This window comes from Haemaphysalis longicornis, unplaced genomic scaffold, assembly GCF_048455015.1.
Source record: "Haemaphysalis longicornis isolate Haplotype H1 unplaced genomic scaffold, Haemaphysalis longicornis Haplotype H1 scaffold_28, whole genome shotgun sequence".
Taxonomy (NCBI): Eukaryota; Metazoa; Arthropoda; class Arachnida; order Ixodida; family Ixodidae; genus Haemaphysalis; species Haemaphysalis longicornis.
Window position 1 is genome coordinate 99,354 of NW_027526329.1, and position 13,995 is coordinate 113,348.

The 13,995-nt window shown below is 46.0% G+C and overlaps 1 protein-coding gene and 3 non-coding genes across 13 annotated transcripts in view; all 4 read right to left on the reverse strand.

Moving 5' to 3' along the window:
• The window catches only part of LOC144172980 (riboflavin transporter 2-like), a 92,206-nt gene that overhangs the window by 27,735 nt on the left and 50,476 nt on the right, over window positions 1–13,995 (reverse strand). The window lies entirely within an intron of this gene.
• Trnag-ucc (transfer RNA glycine (anticodon UCC)) lies at window positions 480–551 on the reverse strand. The gene has a single exon. It is a non-coding gene; the product is annotated as a tRNA-Gly (tRNA).
• Trnag-ucc (transfer RNA glycine (anticodon UCC)) lies at window positions 5,616–5,687 on the reverse strand. The gene has a single exon. It is a non-coding gene; the product is annotated as a tRNA-Gly (tRNA).
• Window positions 6,911–6,982, reverse strand: Trnag-ucc (transfer RNA glycine (anticodon UCC)). Its single transcript has one exon. It is a non-coding gene; the product is annotated as a tRNA-Gly (tRNA).

Below are 13,995 nucleotides of genomic sequence, written 5' to 3' on the forward strand. Positions count from 1 at the left end.
ATACGATTATATTCCGTACGGCCCTTGTGTGCTCTTCTCTGCCCATTTTTTTTTTTCGCGCTGTATCGAAGCAAGAATGCAGATAACGTTACCGTACATATGGCGGCTAGCCACTTACATGGAGGTATCTCGAGTTTGTCCAGCGAATCCCATCAATCGCTTTTATTGTCTCGTAAGAGTCACACGGATCATGTGTTTCGGCTGATATCAATAGAAAGCATCGTTCTCCTCGAGCACAACAGCGCAAACGATACCAAACTCGGTTCTGCCGCTTTTCTCCGAAAAACGGGTCAGGCAAGGCAACGTCTTCCTATTCGTTTTTGCTTAGTTAATGAAGTGATCGCGCTAAATTAGCTACGCCTTTGTGAATTCCGTTCTCGTCATTGTGGTACTTGTGAATGTTAATTGGTCCCGCTAGGGCGCTCGGTTGCGCGGACACTTGCATGTAGAACACGCCGGCATGAAAAACGAATAAAAAATGCGTCGGCCGGGAATCGAACCCGGGTCAACTGCTTGGAAGGCAGCTATGCTAACCACTATACCACCGACGCCGACAATGCCAGCGCAGCTCCATGTGACGTTGCTGCGCAGTGCTGCTCATGGGTTGTTTCATTGTTGCGTTCGTGTGGGAACAAGATAACGAAAAAGAAGGCTTCAGCCACCTGCCCAATGCATTGTTGGGAATACCTAAACTGGACTTCTGTGTTTTCCAACGAGGGCGTGCAGCGGCATTGTCTGCAGTCAGATGCTAAATGCGAGCGTGCGGTACCTTGTAAAGGACAATTCGCACGAATCGAAATAGTTATGCACCTGTCCGTGGGACCAATGTAAAAACTGCCACATGAGAAAGGGGTGCGATAGTTCACGACAGTCCACATTTCACAAATTGTTCGGCATGCAAGGCAGCGCCCTCTTCTGCTCATCTTTTTATTTTCCTCCCACTGACTTCCGAGGTATTGGCCCCACTTACAGTACCCAATTCGTGAACTGAGTAGTGAATTGCCCCGCATCATCTCTGAGAAAGTCGTGTTTGCATCAAGTGCAGCTGCTCTTGTCAGATCAGCCCTTTCCTGATGAGGTCTTGGCGTAACCGATGAACCGTGTTCCCAAAAATATTAGGCGCCCCTGGAGTCTCATTGGGCCAAAGGGGGAACAGTATTGCCTCAGTAAATAAAGTGACGATACTTCCCCACACGCACCGTGTAGCCCACAGACTCAAGAAAGTCGCCGGGAGATACAACTTTAAGGTCGCTTTCTCGGCGCTAAATAAGTCTGGTGCTTTTAATGAGGCGGGGAAGTGAATGGAAACATAGAATAATGAGCAGAAAAGTACGGTGTCAGGCATGCTAAAGAACATTTTAAATGTTGAAGAGGGTAAACTATGCGATTCCTTTCTCATGTGGCAGCATTAACATTGGTCATGCGGGCAGTTGCCTCAATATTCGGCTTTGTGAACATTGTTCTTCTTTACAAGGGACCCCATGCTCACATTAGCCTCTCGGTTCAGGCAGTACCACTGCACGCCCTTGTTGGATAAGTTTTAGGTTGTAGCAGCTCAGCCGTGGCAGCCGAGGGAGCTCGTGCCGCCGGAGTAGTGCACCGCATGCCTGCAGATCCTGTCCCGAGCCGCGAGCCACAATGCACGAGTCACCCGGCTGGCAGTTGAAATCGAGACACCGAGCCGACAGCACCGCGCTCGCTCTCTGCCGCGCAGTACCACCACCGGCGCCATTTCTTGCCGTCTCCGCCGCTGTTGGCCTTCTGCTCTTCGCTCGGCACTCCTCAATAAATGAAGGCGGAACGTCTCCTCATGTCCCCGTCAAGGTATTCCCAGCAATGCATTCTGCAGGAGGCGGAAGCTTTTTTTATGTTCAATCAGAATGACACGTGTGTTAGTGTACATTCCGTGACCCTCCTTCAAATAGAGCTGGCCTTTCTTTAAAGAAAATTAAGCGAGGCGGCTATTTAGTGCCTCGGTGAGTGGAACTGATTCTTCACTTGTGTATCAGAAACGCGAAAATTCACGGAGCCCGCTGGTCCTTGCGCGGTGCGTACGCGCCTTCCATTCCCTTTGTGTTCGTTGTTTGTATAGTGCGCCAGGGGCATGGACCATGCTGATGGTTTGGTTGTTTTCGTTTCAGTAATACGAAGTTGGTAGTACGCGCTCGTCTTATGCATTTCTCCTCTCCGTCCTGTGTTCTTTCGGCCCTTTCTTTTGTCAGTATGTTTACGGAATTGCCGTCTGCAATCAATACATCGACACCAACGGCAGGGCTATGTCTGTAACTCCTGTGTAAACAAAACCTTCGCAACACACATTACAGGACAATCGGTTTACTGTGCCGAGTTTTACGAACCTGCCGTCATTATTTCCCGCTAGATGAGTTCGGGCCCATGTTCAGCCAGCATTGTGTGGCGCCTCTGTGTCTCTTGCTAAACAGCTTCGCTGGTCACCACCTTCAGTAAGTGGAGTTGCTTGCGATTCCTTTTTTCACCTTCTTTCAATACCTTGTGCGCTTTCGAACATACTCATATCCGCAACCATGCGCGCACTTAGCCAACAACTGACTGTTATGTTTTTCTAGTGCATATGATATTTCCCCTTTTGCAATTAACTGTCTTTATATCTGTCCGTTTGTACTCGAGTTCGGTACGTACCAGTGTAGGAACCCTTGATTTTTGCTGTTTCGGTTGACTGTTCTGGGGCCCTTTTGTGCTGTTTTGTTACAGATCATGTGCTACAAACATTAATGTACCCGTATTTTGTTGTTTTATACGATGGCTGCACCTTCTTTGCATAAAATGATAGCCCTTCATTGATGTGTCTAAGATTTTTTTATATATTATTTGCATAATTCTGAACTACGGTGATGTTGCTGTGTGTGCCGTGCAGAACTAAAGCATCGGTCCTACGGGCCGAGCCAGGCGATCAATTGTATCTCCTTTTGCCCATGAGCCCCTGCAAAGTGCGCTACGGTTATTAAATTAATTAAAAAAATTACTAAATACAAATAAGCGGCTTCAGTTCTTAGAACACGCGGGCAAGCTCGTGAGAAACTCTATGCAGGTGGGGACGAAACACGAGAAGCCAAATATGACGACACTACGCAGATAACAAAATTTAAAAAAAAAAACAATTATCTCTTTTTACCACGTCATTCAAAATCCTAATGGAAATAAACTTCGCGCTACAAGGACGGGACGAAAGAAGAGGAGTAGCGTGCAGTTTATTTACAATATGTCAGACCAACTATAGCCCGTCAGGATGCTAAGTCCGTGCGTTCATTGTGCGCTTCTGTGACACCGTACAAACGGTATCAACTCTATTGGCGGTCTTTTGCGAGTCGCAGGACTGTACACTCCATCAGCGGTTCATGAAGATCGCTGCAAAAGCTGGGCAGGGAATAAAAAGATCGGTGCCGCGGCCTTCATATCACGACGTTCTGCCCTGAACTAGCCAGAAACCTAGCTAACGCAATTTTTCCATCCGCCAAGGAAAGAAACGGAATGTTTATCAACGCGTCTGCAGGTATATTTTGGGATTCCATTGAAGACTTCAGTAACCACAGCATTTGTTCCCGGGAGGCACTGCCGCCTCTGAGCCACGAGCAAGAAAGGCGCCAAATTTTTGGCGGGCTTTTACGTGCCGAAGCTGCACCTGGGTTGCGGGGTGCTCTGCATGGAAAACGCTTCAGATTAATTTTTGACCACGCGGAATCGTTAACGTCTTCCGAAATCCCGATGCACGCGCGTTTTCTTTTATGGCGTCCTTCAAGAAAGCGGCCCCGCCGCCGAGAGCGAACCTGCGTCCATCCGAGAAAGTCATGGAAACCAAAACTTCCGGCTATTAAGTGGTTGGGTGATTAAACCGATCATTTAACCGGAGTTTCCTCGTGGTTAAATGCCTTAACATCGACAATTCCACAATTTTAAAGACGATAGTCTTTCTCGGGCGACTTAAACACAAAAATTTTGGTCAGTCTGTCTGTCTGTCTGTCTGTCTGTCTGTGACTCGATTCAGCCACCCGGCCAAAGTAAAACAAGGCCTGCGCAATAGTCTTATATAGTCACAGCTAAATCTACCCGTCTAAGTCCGGTGTAATGTTCATACTTGCCAACATTGGTGAAGAAGGACAAGACATTACGCAAATATGAGACAACAAATTAATACAGAAGTGATATTTACAGTTTTCCTTTTTAAAAATATCATTGATGCTTCATTTTTGCGAAAATAAATACTTCATTACCCCAGGAAAAAATTCACTCCGCCGTCGCCTGCTGTCGCCCGCGCCACTGTCGCTTCTGGCGCCATTTGAAGAAATCAACCGGCTACAGTTACGAAAGGTTGCCCTAGATAGGTTCCACGTTCTGCTTGGGCTCGTAGCTAAATCGGTTCCACGTTCTGCTTGGAACGCACGTGCAGTAGGGCAACGTGGTTCTATCAACGTTGAAGGAGGGCGCCTCGATTCGCGCGCGTCTCCGCCGTACGGCAGCGTTTGCATCGAGACACCCGCCGTGGAGCAGTGGAACGCGGTAAATTTAAGATGATTTAATGAAACCTTTGTCATCTTTACCTTGAAAGGAGCGCGACGCAAGAGGAACAACATGAGAGGGGAGCGGGAAAGAGAAGGGAGTCATTTACTTGGCAAAAGTCGATAAAGACTACCGTAATTTGTCGACATTTGCAACGAAAGGAGCAGATACGCGGCCAATTTTTTTTTTCAGTTACAAAGCATTCCGCCGTCAGCGCTGGAGCACTCGGCTAAGAACGCCAATTCCTCAAAGCATACCATGTACAGTAATGTACGTTTTACGTGCAAAAAATGGGCCGCGTATCTGTTCATGTTACGGCCAATATGGTCGAAAGACGATACTCATCTGCCGCCACTGCCAGATAAATGCCGCTCCTCCCTCCAACCCTATAATTATAAACATCTTGGTACAAAAATTGAAACCCCGTCCAGTTGTATCCAGTTGTATCAGTGCGTGCTAGTGTCTTCTTTTCCTTGGAAATTTTTCTTCTAACTTTTTCTTGTACGTTTTATTTGTTTTGTCATACTGTTTGCGGCTAAGGGTGGCGTGGCCTTCGTCAGGCAACTGGTTTGCCTCTAGCCATGTCCCCCAAGGCAATGTTTTGCGATATTGTCTTGAATAAACTTGAATAAACTGAGGGAAAAAAAAAAACTTCCCACGCTAAAAAGGTTTATAGGTTCTTCAAATACAATCTCCTTGGTCGAGGCTCTGGCGCGGCCAATTTTTGTATTTTTTATGCAAAAATTTACTTTTAATGCGTATTTTCAATTTCCTTTGGCAAAAATCAAGCAAAATAAAATAAAGCAAAATAAAGCGGCCATTTATTTTAACTAAAAGAACAGTGCAAATACCACTATGCACTGATGTTTTCCGGCAAATATACCTAATGTTCCCTTTTTGCTGAACAATGGTGACAATACCGGCATGTGCTTCCATATTTCGCCGCTAAGAAAAGAGGTAGCCTCTATAAACTGATCCCTCAAGAATGTTCTTGAAATTTCGTCAGTGTGGCGTTATCGACGGACACACACACAAAAATTTTCGATTACAGTAGCCCAAGAAGGACTATCCTCTTTAAAAAATGCGTCGGCCGGGAATCGAACCCGGGTCAACTGCTTGGAAGGCAGCTATGCTAACCACTATACCACCGACGCAGACGTTCCGGATGCAGCTCCACGCGACAGTGCCGGCGCGGATTGTCTCATTGTTGCGATCGTGAAAGCGCGAGCGAATCAAAACAAAAACAAAATTAGGCTGAGGATTCCGAAAAGCCAGCTGCTCGAGTCATTGTTCTTGTCTTACTACGTCTTGTCCCAGCGGCTCCTCAGCAGATAGCTCTAGAAACTTCGAAAATGTTTTACTACCTCAAATGGCTGAAATTCCGCGATTTACATGACTCAATAAACTCCTTTTGTTAAAGCGTACAGCTACTCTTTCTCCTCTAAATGAATGTCTTGTTTACTTCAAATTTGCGCCAGGAGTGCATTCATTAAAGAAGAAACGCCGTAACTTCGGTTACAAACGAATTTGAGAGAGGCGGTTTAAATTACTTTAGGGCGGTTACATACGCATTTTAGACCGACGGTTTTAAATTAACCGCAGCAAAAACACAACGTGTGCTATATTTCAAAAGAAAGTACTTCTTTCTAACGTGGTTGAGAAACAGCACGAAGGCGTAGGAAACCAACACAGTGAGCCCTGACCAACTCGTACACCAGCTCGCCCGGTTAGCCATAGGTCCCTAGTTCATCCTAAATATTTCACACTGACCTTCAGTTTGGTTTTAGCTTCAACGCCTGTCGTGTGGGATACCGGTCAATCAGAGATGACCGATCGAACCAAATCGACTGTGGCGAGGCAACGTCATTCTGTCGGGGTGTGAAGCCTGTCAATGGGCATGTCAGAGGAAGCAATCCCCTGTCAGCGTCAGATACGGACTCAGAAACACCCAGGAGCAGACGATGGTCTAACAACTATAATTAAACGCAGAAGAGAAATAATATTAGATAATAATATTATGCGTAGGCAAGTAAAACACACACAATTGAGGACAAGGCAATAAAATGAACTGTGCAGGGCTTATTAAATGGAGGACGGTCAAAGGAAAAAGGAAAGAGGGAACTTTATAAAAACGCCAGCAAAGTATTCTTGCCATTGTGCTTTTTCAATTATACACGCCTGCCAAGTTTCACTGTGTTTAACAAAAATGTGAATTGAAGCTTTAATATCGAAAAAATAGAAGTACCTGGCTTTTTGCGCAGGTATGTGCAGATACCACGTATTAAGCTGTTACCGTTGGTGTACACGACCAAGAATGCTTACGGTATAAAACATGCTAGTATACGCAATATAAAGGCTTCGCATTAAAAAAAATCAATGCGTCGGCCGGGAATCGAACCCGGGTCAACTGCTTGGAAGGCAGCTATGCTAACCACTATATCACCGACGCAGACGTTCCGAACTCAGCCACACTCGCCTCTGCCGGCGTGGATTGTTGCTTTGAGGCGCACAAGACGATACGAGGAGAGGAAATGTGAGAAGCAACCAACAACTAAAATAAGCCGACGACCGCATCAGACCGGATCAGCTCGAGGCGTTTCTCGTGATGTACTACGTCTTACGTCAATGAACTCCGGAAATTTTCGCAGCCGTGCGGCTGGCATTGCGGATGCCGATATGGCTCGATCAAGTCCTTTAGTTGAAGCATACGGGTGCTGTTACAAAAGACAGCCTTTCTTGCGAGCGACAGAAAATGACAATTGTCTCTCTCCGCTACTAAGATTAAACCACCCGGCCAAAGTGAAAAAAAAAGCCTAAACTAGAAGCATATACAGGCAGGTCAGTTCCAATGCACTAGCAATGCGGGCGTGACATACATGTCCACATTATTCAGCGTAAGGAAAACCTCGGGCATATTTTAGACAAAATACCTAACGGAGTGTGGGGCAGGGTTGTAAGCAAAAATGCACCTGAATTGGTTTTTACGATAGCAAATAAAAAAGCGTTAAAGCGATGTCCAAGAGCGGCGAAACAAAAGCAAACACTCAAACAATAGCCGCCCTCTAGTCACGTTCAAAACAGAACAAAAACACAAAGACGAAGAAAAAGATGTGCGTGTCCTAACATATGGCGCACGGGCAGTGAGACGCAGGTAATTTGAATTTCTTTGGACTAAACTCGACTTGGAGGAGCGGGAGGGGAAAGCGAAAGAACTTGGTGGGGGAGGGGGCAGAAGGCGAGAAGGTTACGTGGCAGTGGCCTGAGAAATCTATCGTCTCGCGGCAATCGAAGAAGGAGGAAGCAGATACGCCAGCAATTTTTTTTTTCCGTGTGTGTGAAACTTTTTCCATCCGCATTACTTTTAGTGAAGTAGAATTAAAGTTATTGAAGTACAATAAGAATCGCGTCAAACAAGTTCAGTGGCATTTTGGTCGATGGATTTAAATCGTTTAGACAAATTGACGCACCCAACAAAAAGCCAACCATTACTCGATGACGCATGCGGCCGCTCATGCGTGCTAAAAGCAGATCGTTGTAACCGCGTGGTCTCTACTACGAACTTCTCCCCTGCCATCCCTTCACCCAGCACCGCTTATACTTCAGAACTGCCCGCAATGCAGGGCTAAGTGACCACGCTAAGCAGATCGACAGCTATATGCGCAAATGGACTAGGTTCACAGGATGCACAGAAGGTGACGGCATGGAGCTGACGCTAGCGGACATACTATAGCACGGTTACAGCTTACATTCCCTGTCTCGCCATGTTTGTCCAGCGTGCCGCCTCAACCGCGCTCGTCGTCTTGACAAAAGTGTTAGAGAACGTGTGGGCCAATCACTTGATTCCGATGTCCAGCTCGTCGAACAAACAACAGCCAAACAGCCAAATCGAACAAACAATACAGAACAACGGGAAGCTCAACGTGCGTTTGTGGGCCCTAATGTAGTGGCTAGACTCATTCAAGAAACAACTACGACGAAATCTAACCCCTTCTGATGATTACGTGAATGTACAGGCCCTAGTGTGTAGGTAACTTAGTGATACCACCTTTTGCAATGTGACTGACGTTTTCTGTTAAGCGCGCACGGTGGCCACAAACCACGACGCATTGCGAACCTGGTCCTTTTAGAGCTGCCCTGAGGTCATTAAAGCTGCTGAGTTTTATAACAACAAAACAAAAACAAAAAACACAAAAACATCGTTCTGTCCCGGCAGATTGCGCGCGAGCGGTGGGAGCGGGGAAAATTGGATTGAATTGAAGAAATTTGAATTGAATTTACCATGCCACGAACGAGACGGGAGGGGCGGTTCGGGACGGTTTGGAGATGGAGACAAAAGAAATAGTTGCGTGGCAGGAGCGCAAGAAGACAATAGTCCTTGGACGACATTTGCAGGGAGCAAGCAAACATGGCATGAACGTTTAGGGGCTAAGCCCCTTCGGGACTAGGGCTGTCGTCATCTCATGTCGTCATAGTGTCACGTAGTCACAGTACTAAAACACCGGGAGACTCGTTTTCCAATGCCTCGCGCTAGAACGTAACGCGCCCTAAAACAACATACCGGGCACTCGTTTTCCAACGCCATGTAAGAGACGAAACGCGCCTGCTTTAATACATTGGCTTGACTGTTGTGGGTGCAACAAATGCCGCGGCGCCTGTTACTCTGTGGACCCTACCCTATCACCTGCGAACAGGTGCGTGTGGAATGACTATGATCAGCGGCGCTGATGTGGGAACTCGGTGAATTTCTGGAGCAAATTCTCCACCGCAGGGGAAAGGAACAAATGGTGCCGAAGGACACGATTACTACGGCCGGTAGCGTCATTCTGTTTCGTATACGATACAGAACTGAAAGCGCCTAGCATCATCTACCAGTTCACTTAAAATACTAGCGACATTCTTCCGACAAACTGTTAAAGACGGCCCGCCATTCGGTCTTCGTGATTTTGAGGCAGAGCCTTAGTAACAGCCAAGATTCCAACCCCGCAATCCTAGGTGTCTGTTTCTTTTTCTTTTTTGAGGTCAGGACATCTTTGTTAACAAATGTACCATTTTTTAAAGCGAAAGCTTTCTTAGAGGGATCAATGGCGTGCCGTTTGAAAAATAATGCGATTCTCCCGTAGACCGGTTGGTCGACGGAAAATCTCTGATGAGATCTCTGTACACACAGCGCATGCGTGTAACCGGGCTTCCATTGTGTCAAAACGATTACTTGAAAAGCGCGAGAAAGGAAGGAATAAGACAGTACACACATCGATCATGAAGAATGAGGACGATAGCATGCCTTTATCTCACAAACCACGCATTCGTATACATTTAGATGGTTCGTTGATGCGCTTACTTAGTGCGCAAAAATCTACACGTGGGTTCCTTCTTCGTTCGCGATTATGGCCTTTGAAGGTTTGGCTATCGATTGCAGTCACTTTCAGCGAAGGTTGCACGCACTTTCGGCTTTCGCGCTTCTGTGAATTTCCTTTAAAATGGGGTGGTAATTTTTTTTGTGAACAACAAGGTTTCGGCATGTTGTAGATGGCGTTCGGCTTTACGTATCCTATAACCGTGTTTAATTGACGCTTCGCGCCGTGCAGCAAAGCTGGCTGCTGTACGGTTTACGAAGTGCAAAATCGGTGCCGGGCGGCGGCGCTCGCGTCTAAGTGAGCAGAAGTTGAAAGCGAAACTCGACCCTGTTTGTGTGCTAGGTCTCCGGCACCTAGGTGTGCTTCGACCTAGGTATGCTAGGTCTCCGGTTTTAGAGGAATTCATGTCTTTTAAAATTCCCATTGTATGTTCCCTTGAATTGGTGTGCGTTCGAATCCGCATAAATCACAAAGATGTCATTGTTTGTGCATGTTATCGCCCTCCGAATGCGCCATCTAGTTTTTCCAGTGACTTTCATGATGTCTTAAGCAGCTTGCACGTGAGGTTCCCCGCTACATCAATTCTAATTCTAGGCGATTCTAACTTTCCTGTTATTTCGTGGAACAGCTCTCATTTATCGCCTGGCTCTGGCTCCTCTGAAAGCGCCTGTTTCCTTAACACATGCGCGCAATTCAATTTAACGCAGCTTGTTATGTGCCCCACTCGCATTACACATTCAAGCGCTTCAACTTTAGACTTAGTTCTAACTTCTCACCCCGATCTCGTGCAATCGCTTTCTGTTTTGCCAGGCCTCAGTGATCACGAAGCAATCGTTTTCAACCTGCCCTGCGCATCGCCCCGTAAACAAAAATGTAAAAAGCGATTCAGGGACTACAGTAGAGCTGATTACGGAGCCATTAACACCGAACTTGAACATTTCACCTCTGTTTTTCTAGAAGACTTTACCCAAAGATCTGTCAACGATAACTGGATGCTGTTTAAAAATAAAGTTGCCAAACTTGTTAACAAGTACATACCGCTACGCGAAATTGCAAGTAACAGTCAATCACCGTGGTTCACGCCAACATTGAGACGCTTGTCCAACAAAAAGAAGCGTGTTTACCGCCAAGCCAAGCGTTCTAATTCATCTGAAACATGGGAGGTTTACAAAAATGTAGCCGATGAATACGGGCGTGCTTTATCCGCGGCAAAGGAGTCCTTTTTTCAGCAAACGTTACCGTCAATTCTGCAAAACAATCCCCGCAAATTTTGGCAGGTCGTAAACGGGGGTGATAAGAAACAGATTGAACTTACCACCGACACGGACGAAATAATTCCCAGTGAACATGTTTGTACCGCCCTTAACCATGCATTTTCTTCATTCTTTACGAGCACTACTCCGACCGTCCTTCCAGGCGTTCAAGCTCGCGACTTCATTGTGATGAATTCTGTACACATTGAGTGGGCCGGCATACGCAAGTTGATCCAAAATTTAAAAATTTCGTCGTCACCAGGCGTTGATGGTATTTCTTCTAAATTTTTGAAAAACACTGACATTTATTCCTCAATTATACTGTCGAGACTTTTTGATCAGTCATTAGAAGAGGGTGTTCTCCCAGAGGACTGGAAGGTGGGAAAGGTGGTTCCCTTGTTTAAATCAGGAAACACTCATAGTCCCGGGAATTATCGCCCAATTTCACTCACCAGTGTACCATGCAAACTTCTCGAACATGTAATTTACACTCACGTCGTGAGTTTTCTTGAAAGTAACGCCTTCTTTAGCATTCACCAACACGGGTTTAGGAAATCCTATTCATGTGAGACACAGCTCTTGGCATCCACTAACGATTTATTCTCTGCCGCTGATCGTTCATCTACTGTTGATTGTGTCTTCATAGATTTTTCAAAAGCCTTTGATACCGTCTGCCACAAGTTACTTCTTCTGAAACTAAACACGCTAAATATCGATGCTAATGTCTTAAAGTGGATTGAATGTTTCTTATCTAACCGCACCCAGTTCGTAACTGCTAACGACCACTGTTCCCCGACTAGCCCTGTAACGTCCGGCGTTCCGCAAGGTTCAGTTCTTGGTCCCTTACTATTTCTTATTTTCATCAACGATTTACCTAATGACATTTTATCATCTATCAAACTATTTGCCGATGACTGTGTAATTTACCGTGAAATCCGGACTAACGCAGATAAACTTGCCCTTCAGACAGACCTGGATCACATTTCATCATGGTGCGACACATGGTTAATGAAACTAAACGTTACTAAATGCAAGGCTATGCGAATTTCCCGTTGTATTTCTCATAATGTACCGTGCGACTACACACTTAACCAAAGCAATCTCGATCTGGTTTCGTCCTACAAGTACCTTGGCGTGTATATTTCTAACAATCTCTCTTGGAACACACATGTCGACTACATTACAAATAACGCGATACGCACGTTAGGTTATCTGGGCAGAAACTTTTCTTTGGCTCCGACTAACCTTAAACTTTTGCTTTATCAAACATTAGTCCGACCCAAACTCGAGTACGCGTCATCAGTCTGGGACCCACATACTAACTGCCTAGTTGACAGCATCGAGGCGATTCAAAATCGCTCTGCCCGTTTTATCATGTCAAACTTCCATCGCACGTCCAGTGTTACCTCGATGAAAGCCAATCTTCACCTACCCACTCTCTCACTGCGGCGTAAAGTATCTCGCCTTTGCCTGTTCCATAAGATTTTTCATTCCATCCCGTCTCTTAGCAACATTCTTTTCCAGCCGCCATCGTACGTTTCCTCACGCAACGACCATCAGTTTAAAGTGGGTGTTCCCAGCGCCCGCGCGAATTTGTACTTTGAATCATTCATCCCGAAAACTGCAAATGAGTGGAACCACCTTCCAGACCCTATCGCTGCTATCACTGACGTCACTTTGTTTAAAAACTCCCTCTCTAACCATTTCGTGTAAATTCGCCATTTCAGTTACGCTGTGTTTTCTCTTGTTAGCTTTTTTTGTGTGTGTGCGCGTCATTCAAAGACTCAACCATGTTGAACATTGTTCTTACAACCACCCTGCCTCTTTTTTACATCACGCAGTCTTTCTTTTTATGGTTTTAAGACTGCCATTGTGTGCATACAATTTTGATCTGCTGTATTTCTTGATTTTTGTACCATGTATACCCGCTCCTCTCTGTAATGCTTCGGCCTTGAGAGTAAATAAATAAATAAATAAATAAATTATGTTGTTGGCGCATGCACGGGGTTTGCGCCGCGTTCAACTCGGTCGCTTATACTAGCCCGCACGTGCGACTGACACTCAGGGAGGACGGAAAGAGCTGAGCGATGATTCGCATGTTGCAGCTGCTGCTGCCGTACGTTGCTGCTCGAACCTGCCGCAATGTTCGCTCCATAGTTTTCTAATATACTTCGGAACAACTTAAGAATGACCACGGAAGTTTTCCTACGCCTCATCACCACAGCCGCCTGTTACTCCGCGCGGCGTAAAAGCTGCCTTAACGCGAATATTTTGAACGTGACACGGGGCGTTCTCGTGATTTTTCGAATTTAATATTCCTCTAAATTCCTGCAGCGACTGAAAAAAGACTAGGAGTGAAAAAAAAGAGGATGTCACACATTAAGCGCGATCTCGTTTCAAAGCGCGAGCGCGTGTTTACATCCCGGTCCGTCGCTTCGGTGGAGTGATACACTACATGAGCTATTGCCGTTCGTAACTTGCACCCGAGTATAGCACACCCTACAAGGAAGTCTGACGCAGTGCGAAGGGGAGCCGCGTTCGAGCGACCGTGCCGTCATGAACCTTAGAGCAGCGTCCCCTTTCTGCTCTTCATGGCTCGCCATCAGGCTCAAAACTTGCCTGTGGCTGCGAAAGAGACCCAATATTATTAAGAATAATGTTAATGTTATTTGCAGTTTGTTTTATTACGGTATGTTGGAAGTCTAAAATATTTATTTTTGCGATATGATTCAGAAGCTTCATGCCATACGAACAAGAAAGAAATGTTGCCGTGTTTGGTTGATTTTGGCTTCAAGAGTGAAAAGAAGCCTTGTGAGAACTCAAGCCGCGTGAGAGAGATAGGTTGGTAGCACGGA